The sequence below is a fragment of the Mus caroli genome, chromosome 12 (assembly GCF_900094665.2).
Source record: "Mus caroli chromosome 12, CAROLI_EIJ_v1.1, whole genome shotgun sequence".
In the NCBI taxonomy this organism is placed as follows: domain Eukaryota; kingdom Metazoa; phylum Chordata; class Mammalia; order Rodentia; family Muridae; genus Mus; species Mus caroli.
In genome coordinates this window covers 78,413,054-78,422,949 of record NC_034581.1, presented here as the reverse complement: position 1 = coordinate 78,422,949, position 9,896 = coordinate 78,413,054, and the positions used below count along the sequence as shown (strand labels likewise).

Sequence of the window (9,896 nt, the reverse complement as noted above, 5' to 3'; positions counted from 1 at the left end):
GTCAAGAGCTCCGGGGTACTGGTTAGTTCATATTGTTGTTCCACCTATAGGGTTGCAGATCCCTTTAGCTCCTTGGGTACTTTCTCTAGCTCCTCCTTTCTCATTGGGGGCCCTGTGATCCATCCAATAGTTGACTGTGAGCATCTACTTATGTGTTTGCTAGGCCCCAGCGTAGTCTCACAAGAGACAGCTATATCTGGGTCCTTTCAGCAAATCTTGCTAGTGTATGCAATGGTGTCAGCGTTTGGAGGCTGACTGTGGGATGGATCCCTGAATATGGCAGTCCCTAGATGGAAAAGTATAATTTTTGTCTAGCTGATTTGTCTAGCTTCTGTTGAAGGAGATCTGCAGTTTCCTGCAGCCCATGCCATAGGTTTGATCTAATGTGCCTGGGGTGGTGTTTCCACTTCATGACCGATGCTAGCATAAAGGATACGCAACAAATGACTTTTATTTCTACTTTATCACTCTTCCTTGATCCTTATTATCTTAAGGAAGCAACCCAATAACTGAAAATGAAGAATGAGTCAAAGCTCCCACCTTAATGTCTCTAGCTAGGAGTGAGTCACCTTCTTTTGTATTTCTCTCTCTCTCTCTCTCTCTCTCTCTCTCTTTCTCTTTCTCTTTGTTTGTTTTGTTTTGTTTTTTTGAGACAGGGTTTCTCTGTACAGCCTTGGCTGTCCTGGAACATATTTCTTTCTCTTTATCACACTTGGCGACTGGGTCTTGATCTGAAAAGGCACATTGATGACTTGTGCTTCCCAGGTTATTTGCAGTGCACTGGGGAGAAGAGCGGATGGCTTATGTAATCTAGAAATCCAGATGTTTATCTCTCTTACCCCACAGATCATTAATCTAGAGTTTCAAAACCACAGCTGAGCACTGAGGGACTTTGCCTTCAGAGACTGGAAATTATTAGGGTTCTTACATCCTTAAACTTAAAAAAAAATGAAAGTCAAGAAAAAGAAAGAGAAATCCATCTCTTACTATGTCAAAGAACTCTGGTAATATTTGATGGTGAGATAAGGTTATGATATAGAACTCCCTCTGTCTCAGACACTTGAAGACAAGCACAGGAGATATCATTTGAACAGGCTTGCTTTCCTTAGAGGCAGGAGTATATTCAGGTGTTGGAATTTTTAGCAGAATGGTGGACAGAAGAAATTGAAATAGCCATTTTGGTCAAGTCATTTTTTCCAGAAATCTGGAATGGTAAAAACACTATATGATGCTAATGTAAAATATTGACAATATGGCATTAACTGTATTATTCAACACAAAGTAGGAAAAATGTAAGGGAGAAGGCCAAAGTAGGAGTTTCTATTTCCTGAGCCACAACCATGTTAGTCAAGGCTCTACCACTGAGCTACCCCAGACCCCACACTTAGGTTTTAAGGGAGATGTAAGAATCAGCTTTGGCTGTCTGTGACAAACCACCTGAGCTACCCAGCTTATTACTACAAGAAAGAAAGGCTTCTCTTAGCTCCTGGCTTCAGAGATCCCAATCTACAGCAGCTCGGCTTTATTACCCTGGATTTGTGCTCAGACAGAACACCATTGCAGGACACCTGTGACAGAGCAGAGCGGCCTCCTTCCTGGCAGCTGGAAGCAGAGGAGGAGGGGTGAAATCTCCTTCAAGGGCATGCTCCCTGTGGTCTGAACCTCTTCCATCAGGCCCTACTTCCTAAGGTCATATGACCTCCCAGTAGTGCCACAGACTGGAAACCAAGTGTTTAGCATGTAGCCTTTGGAGGACTTTTGAGAGTCAAACAATAGTACAGGGCTGGAGACACAGCTCAGTGGTTGAGAGCATTGGTGGTTCTTGCAGAAGACCCGGGATGGGGTTCCAGGCATCCACATGTGGTGGCTCATAATCATTGTAACTCCAGTTCCAGGGGATCTGACCTTCCTTCTGACCTTCCAAAACACCATGCTTGCATGTGGTGCCCATACATACACATAGGCAGAACAGTCACAAAATAAAATACATAAACAAAATGGAAGGCACCGTCTTCAAGACAACCACTGCCAGTCTGGGTATAAAAGTCTCATCATTATTGTGATGGAACAGATCCCTGTTGACTCTTTCCCTGATCTTTAAGTCACCTAATTGGGTCCTTGCCAAGACCTTTGCCTCTGATGCAGCTGATACAGAGGTTAAGAGAGTAAATGTTCCATGGACCATTGATTACTTATGTAATTTTATTGGCTAGCCAACAAACATTGCTATAGTGCTGCACTGCAGACCTGTTATATAAACAGAACAAGACACTGACGTAAGATTGCATTATCTGCAGACTATCTAATCTATCTATTGGAGAGGGAATCTCTTATACACTGCACCTATCCAAAAAAAAAAAAAAAAACACAAACCAAAAACAAAACAAAAAAACAAACTATGAGCTGAGGCAGGAAATTGGAAGTGGGACAATGACAGGGAGAGAGAGGATTCTGGGAAATAGTGAGAGGTGTGAGAGACTTGCTTGGGAACTGGGAAGACAGGTGTAAGCCAGCATAGAATATAGAATACAGAACTCAGTATAGAATACAGAGGATTCATCCCAGACTTGGACACATAAAGCTGAGGAGAGATGACTAACCATGCGGAAGAGATAGGATAGTTTACATGGGTTAAATTAATTGTCAGCTAGTTGGGGAATGAGTCTATGTTGGGAGCTATTAAGACAACACAATTGTCCTGATCTCTGAATTGGGCCTCTCCACCACCCCCTGCCCCAAGAAGAAAAGGGGGTCAAAAGCGGGCCACCGACGCACCGCACCACTCCAAGAACAAATACAGATTGTTCCAGCCCTAAGTCAGCGCCGGATGTCCTGACCTCAAGATGTACCCTGATACCGCCAAGTTTCTGCTTCCCCACGTAGTCGCCAAAAGAAAAGAACATTTTCCGCTGCCCCATCCCTCCTGCTGAGGTGCATTTCCACTGCCTCATTCCTCCTGCTGAGAAGTACTTCCTCTTTTGCTTGTGCATTTAAACCTTGGGCCTGGCTAATACAGTGGGACCTTGATGTTACTCAGACTGCTTCCGTGTGTCGTTCATTACACAAGGTTCTCCTCTCTCTCTATCCCCCCATTTGGTTCTTAGGAGAAGGTCCCCTCGAGACCCTCGAATAACTGGACCTGCTGAACGGGTCAAGCCTAGGCATTTATTCATAAATAATCAGTCTCAGAGTCATTATTCCAGGAGCAGGAGCTACAAAGGGAAAAACAAATTTGTTTGTTTGTTTGTTTGTTTGTTTTACAATGTATCTGTTCACTACCAACATCATCCTTCCCCTTCAACAGCACTGCCTCTAATTACGTGAAAGAGGAAGAGTTAAATATTTCAAAAATAGTGCACACATATGCACTCTTTACACACATGCACGTCTAGAATGATATCATTTGGGAGGTTTTTATACAAAATCCTATAATTGAGGGTCATGAAAATATCCTTATTCATCAAATACAGGAACAGAGCATCTACCCTGAAACATCACATTCAAGGGCTGGGTAGGAATCAACAGTAGAGCCCTAGCCAGCAATCACAGGGCTAAGTTCTAGACCCAGCACCACAAATTAGTAATGAATATAAGAGTCTTTTAAAGCTATACCACCTCCAAGGTCCTGTAAGAGGCGCTGCTCCCAAGTTCAGACTGACCACTGTGTCCTGCCTTTCTCCTGAAACACTTTATTAAATGGGATAATGTGGGAAGCCACATGTGCCGTTGCAGAGTGGCGCAGGCTTCTGCTGGCCACCACGCATAAGTTTGAGCAAACGACCAATGCTTACTTATGCAGTAAAGTTTTTCACCAAAACACTGCCTTGCCCGGGCATGATAATGAGGTTCTGCAAAGTACTAAGAGAATAACCAATCAGATGTGAGACATGCAAATGAGGTATGTTAATGAGGTTCTGTGAGATACTGAGAGAAAGTAGCCAATCAGATGAGGAACATGCAAATGAGGTATAGTGCATAACCAATCCGGGTGTGAGACACGCCTCTCCTAGGCCTATATAAGCAGCACCAGTTCTGGGCTCGGGGTCTATTCGCCTCTACAATCAAGCTCTCCCAATAAATGTGTGCAGAAGGATCCTGTTGCAGCGTCGTTCTTGCTGGTCGAGTCGGACGCGCGCAAGAGGATAATTGAATATTTCCTGTGGTTTTGGAGTATTTAACATTTTCCTTGAAGGTTGAAGTGCGAAACATCCCAAGGTAAAAGCCAAGGAGCATGCCCTCCCTCCCACAGTTCTAGGCAGGGTGAATGTGAGAGGCTTGTCTGCAGGTGAGTCCCTGACAGCTGCCCTGTCCCTTGCCAGGATCTGCATCTTGATTGATATTCAGTGTGTTCCCTCCAGTTGGTGATGTAATTGTCTCTATTAATGGCATCAGAGAGCTGCTTAACTTCAGATGTGAGACCTGGCTTTAAAATCTGCTTCCTGTGTTGTCACAGCCACAGGAAAGTAACTAATACACTCTCCAGGCACAGGACCAGTGTTGTTCCCTTAGGAGTTGTACGTCCACAGACTTCTTATAGATGTGACCAAAGTCACCCTGCAGCATGCATTTTACTTGCAAACTTAGTGTTAAGGTTAACAAGCTAAAATTACCCAGGAGCGGGGCGAGTTCGGGTGTGAACACGCACGGGTTTGCTTTTATTCTCTGTACTTACTTCTCGATTTCCCGATTCAGAATGGGGTGTCATCTACAGTACAGACACCTCCTCGTTAACCAAGAGCTAATATGGAGGCCCTGGCATCTGCCGTCCCATCTTTGGACACCTATGAATGTGCTGTGGAGAGGCAGCGATAGTATGGTTTGAACCCAAGTGCACTGGGATGTTGTCAGTGTCCCCCACTAGATGGCAGCAGAGAAGATTCCTTAGGTGTGGGCAGTCATGTGCTGTAGCTGGCTGGAGACTCAAGTTTTAAATGTGTCATTATCCATGTGATTAAAAGATAACAAAGTACAGAGGGAAAAGTAAGAAGAGAGAGATTCTCCATCAATGGGGTAAAGCCCAACCGACTCCGTTTTGAAGAAACTCCATTTTGGTGCAAGACCAGGGGCTAAACTTCAAATCCAGGAAGAAAGTCACAAAGTCCGTCTGAGGAAACACCCTATGACAACCCTCTCCCCCCCCCCCCTTTAGCAACAGCAGGACCAAGGAACAAGGAGACAACCTAAGACATCCTGCAGAGAATAGATAACCTGGCCATCCTGTTTGTCAGGTGCTTCTGCCCCTGTCTTTGGTTCCTTCCTACAGATTACGACAGAAATGCAGTTTTTAAAATAATAACTTGCTGGCCGGTATAGAAATTCCTCAAGCTTGCTGTAACTACAATAAATACCCTGCACCCAACGACTCAGGGCTCTCCCTCTGGTTTGCTGTGACGGGGATTGGTGAAAGAACTTGCTCTCAAGCTTGTAATAAAGGCCCCTAGTGTTTGCATCGGAACTGGCTCCTAGGTGGTCTTTGGGGTCCTTGTGACTTGGGCATTACAATGGGTCTTGTGACATCAGCTTCTTGTTCTGCTGGGGATTTAATTGTCTCTATGGCATCAGAGAGCTTCTTAACTTGAGATGTGAGACCTGACTTTAACATCTGCTTCCTGGTTCTAACTCTGTGTATAGGGTTTACAGGGGAACAGTTTCTACTATTAGTAATCTGTCAGAGAAAGAGGACTAGAGGAGCCCAGAACAATTTAGGACGGATTAGTCTACAGGTGGACAGTTTTAGCATGGGTTGGTCTACAGGTGGATAATTTAGCACAGATTAGTCTGCAGGTGGATAATTAAAACCCTCAGAAAGTGTGACTAGAACCAGCATTTGGATCAGTATAAATGTTTGGCTTAGAGTAACCTTGGCCTAACCTGCTGACCTCGGGTTTCATTCCTGACACCCATGTGGTAGTAGAGACCCGACTCTCACAAGTTGTCCCCTGACCTCCGTAGGCATACACCATAGCATGATACCCTCCCCTCCCTTCCCCTGATAAAATAGAATAAAAAAGGAACAGAGAGTTTATTCTATCTCACAGTTGAAGGGTACAGCCCACCATAACAGGAATGCAGAGGCAGCAGGAGCTTGCAGCAGCTGGTCACATAATATCTGTGATCAGGAAGGGCAGAGAGATGAATGGGGGCTCAGCTCACACTCTCCTTTTTATACAGTCCAGGGTCTCAAGGAATGGTAGCACACACGTGGTGGGTCTTCCAGCCTCAGTAACCTAATGTAGATAATCCTGTAGCCTTCCCCAGCCTGAAGTGCGCTGATGCAAGCCTTGCTGCCACTGAGAATGAGACCACCTGGGGTGGAGCCTTCCGACCTAGACCTCTCGACCTAGATGGCTCTATTGTTCTGTCACCTGCTGCTGCTCTCCTCCAAGACACTGCTACCTGTTGAGAGGCCCCTGAGATATTCCGAAGGCACATCCTATCCTGCAGGCTGGCTCCAGGCACCAAGAATTCTGGAGAGTGGAGATAGAGGTCAAATCCCCAGTGTGCAAAAATAGGGGCCTTACACAAAACCTCCTCCCAGGCTCGTCACCCGGAGGGGTCTTGGTCTGATCCCGTGTCGTTTTTCCTGGGGGAAGGACACTTGGACACTCAACCTTCATACAAGATGACATGTCTCCCTAGAATAGACTCATTTTATGCCACAGAGCCTTTCTACTGCAGTGCTTAGCCGTGCAACTCTCCCGGGCTGCTGAAGCACACTCACTCTATCCCGTGCAATGAGACTAGCCTCGTGGGGTGCAAGAGCTGAGCGGCCAGCGACCTATTGCTTAAGCATAGATAGCCATATATCAGGGGAGGCACCATGTTCTAATGCTGTAAGTGCTTGGGTTATCACCATCTTGTCCCTTTTTGTTTGGGCTTTAAGTTTACAGACCATCCAGAGCAAAAGCAACGCTCCACTGCATAGGATCACGGCAAATAAGCCTACCCCACCCACTCCTTAAAGTAGGAAAATGCAGAGGAAATCCAGGTGGAGAAGCCCTTCGTCAGCGAAAGGTCAAGACGGGTAGAATTCACTTGTAGAATAGCAACTCTCAATTCTCGAAGCATTTGTTCAAATTCCATGGTCCAATTCTGTAACATATAACGGGACAAAGTTTTTGACAAATTTGCTGCTCTTGTAAAATTTTCAAACTGAACAGAAGTAACACAAAGACCAGGCATCTTGTATTCACAACCCAATTGAGCCAACTGCCAAAGAATATCCACCTGCTCTTGGACTAGGTCGATGCGCTGATTTATCAGCATCAATCCTCCCTGTATTTGCGAGTTGGCTGTGGCTTGTTTATCTAAGGCCGTTGTGACCGTCATAGAAAGCTCGTTAATAGTTTGTGTTGTTTGAACAGTAGTAGATAGAGCGAGTGCTGAAGCCATGACAGAGGCTGCAACCGCCGCTGTGGCCACCAGTCCAACTATGATAGCAGAAATACCAAAATCTCTTTTCTCTCGAAACAAACTCAAGCTATTGGGGGCATCTACAGGAACAGGGACAAATCTAGGCATGCGGGTAACCAAAGCAAAAGGATATTTATTAGCATCCCAGCATAGGGCATAAAAACATTTTTCTTGTGAGCAATCTATCTCTAACTGATTCTGATTTAAGCTTTTGTTACTTACCACCCACAAAAACGGGGGCCATACACACACCGGGGTAGTGGTGTAATTTACCTCTTTATGTTTTTTATATTTAACATTGGAGGTAGTAAATTTAAAATTATTTGAACTCTGTTTATCATACTGGCCGGTCCATAAGGTACCTTTCCATTCAAAGGTCATTTCTCCTTTCTCACTAGAACCTCCTCCAATCATTGCCATGGGGGCGAGATCAGTACAGCTTCCATTAACCCCACAAAGCAACCACTGATCAAAAGGGTTAGTATCAGCTCGGAAGGGGTCCATAGAAGTAAAATCATATCCAGCAAAAGTATCATTAAACTCTCTACTAATATATGGGTAAAAGGAAAAATATTTCTCTACTGCCCAGGTATATTTTTTAGCTTGGCAGCCTGTCCAAGGCAGCATTAAATCTTCCATGGACCCTCCCTTGCAAAAGGGTGCCATTCTTGGTTGTGGAGGCGGCTTATTTCCAGATTTTCAGCTGGGCCACCATCCTCTTATAACTATGGTATCAGCCTTTATCTCAGTCATTTTGTCCCAAGAGGCTTTCTTTAACCAGGCTGCTGATTGATTATACAAGGATATGCATTAACTCTTACCTTGTAATGAAGAAATTAGCACAAAGCACAGGCTTCCCTGTAGGAAGAAGGTTCTATTTTCTTGTAAAGCCTGAATCCGTTCATCTAAGGGTAAATAGGCAAGTCCCAGTTCTTTATCTNTAGTAAAAAAGCGTGGAAATATTTGTGCATTATGCATAACTGGCGTAGGAAGGGGGAAAGTTGACATAATTCCCCATCTTAACTCTCCAGATATACTAGGAACCAGAATCTCCAACATGAGGAGTATGATCCATCGATGTCTTGGGATCTTGTTCTTGAGACTCATTGTCCGAGAGCTGGATCCTTCGAGTGAGACGCTCCGGAATCCAAAAGGGATTATCTTCCTCCTGTGGAAAAACACATATAGCTCCCCTGGATCTTATTAAAATAGGATCCGGGCCTCTCCATTTTCCTGTCAAGACATCTTTCCACTTTGCCATTTCCTTGGGCCTATCAGGTTCTGAACAGTGACGTTCAGCCGCAGTATGGCCTTGGGCATCAAGATTTTAAAAATTGAGAGTGAAGAGTGCTATGGAAACAGCTACTCTTGGTACTGAGGGTAGAGGCTCCTCAACTCCCCCTTTTTGTTTAATTATATAGGACTTGAGAGTGTGATGGGCACGTTCTACAATGCCCTGTCCTTGAGGGTTGTATAGAAGACCAGTCAGATGAGTCACATTTATCTGATGGCAGAACTGTTGAAATTTTTGAGAAGTATAGGCTGGTCCATTGTCTGTCTTAAGAATTTTAGGTTGTCCCCAAGCACTCCATGCCTCGAGGCAATGTTGAATTACATGTGAGGCCTTCTCTCCCATTAGAGGTGTAGCAAATATGATACCAGAGCAGTTATCAATAGAAACATGTAAATACTGAAGTCTTCCAAAGGAAGAGATATGAGTAACATCCATTTGCCAGACCTGTAATGACCTTATGCCACTTGGGTTTATTCCCACATGAGGGACAGGTAAGAATTCACAGCAATTTTGGCATTGAGTAACAATTTCTCTAGCTTCTTTTCTAGTTAATGAGAAGCGGCGATGTAAAGTCTCAGCTGTCACATGAAAGCGCTTATGAAATTCTTTTGCAGCTTCTGTCTGGGAAGACAGAGCAACAGCCACAACCTTAGTGGCTTTATCCACCAAATCATTTCCCAAAGACATAGAACCAGGAAGGCCCGAATGTGCTCTGACATGAGTAATATAAACAGGAGATCTTCTATTTAATAATATAGATTGTATTTGTTGGAAAATAGTGACAACCCTGCTGGAAGGTTTTATTACTCCAGCTGTCTCAAGAAGGTTAACTACATTAACTACATAAGAAGAATCTGATACAATGTTAAGCGGACCTGGAAAGGTTTTAAGAACCTCCAGTACCACTAGACATTCTACAATTTGAGGTGAGGTTTCATTGTATTGCTTTGATACTACCTTGTTATCAACCATATAAGCACCTATACCAGTTTTTGATCCATCAGTATATACTATAATCCCATCTTTAAGTGGGTCCTTAGCTGTTACTTGTGGAAACACAATAGCCTGATTTAGGGCAATCTGTAAGATTGGATGCTTTGGATAATGGTTATCAATCTGTCCTGAAAAAGAGGTGACTAATACTGCCCAATCATTAGATGTAGCTGCCAAGGTTTGAACTTGTGCAGCA

At 44.2% G+C, this 9,896-nt stretch overlaps 1 protein-coding gene across 1 annotated transcript in view; it reads right to left on the bottom strand.

Moving 5' to 3' along the window:
• Positions 1-8,178: 8,178 nt before the first annotated feature.
• Positions 8,179-9,896, bottom strand: part of LOC110307148 (acyl-coenzyme A thioesterase 1) — a 23,322-nt gene continuing 21,604 nt past the window's right edge. Inside the window, exon 5 of the transcript XR_003838363.1 lies at positions 8,179-8,581. The gene's annotated coding sequence lies outside the window, so the exon portion shown is untranslated. The remainder of the gene's footprint in view (positions 8,582-9,896) is intronic.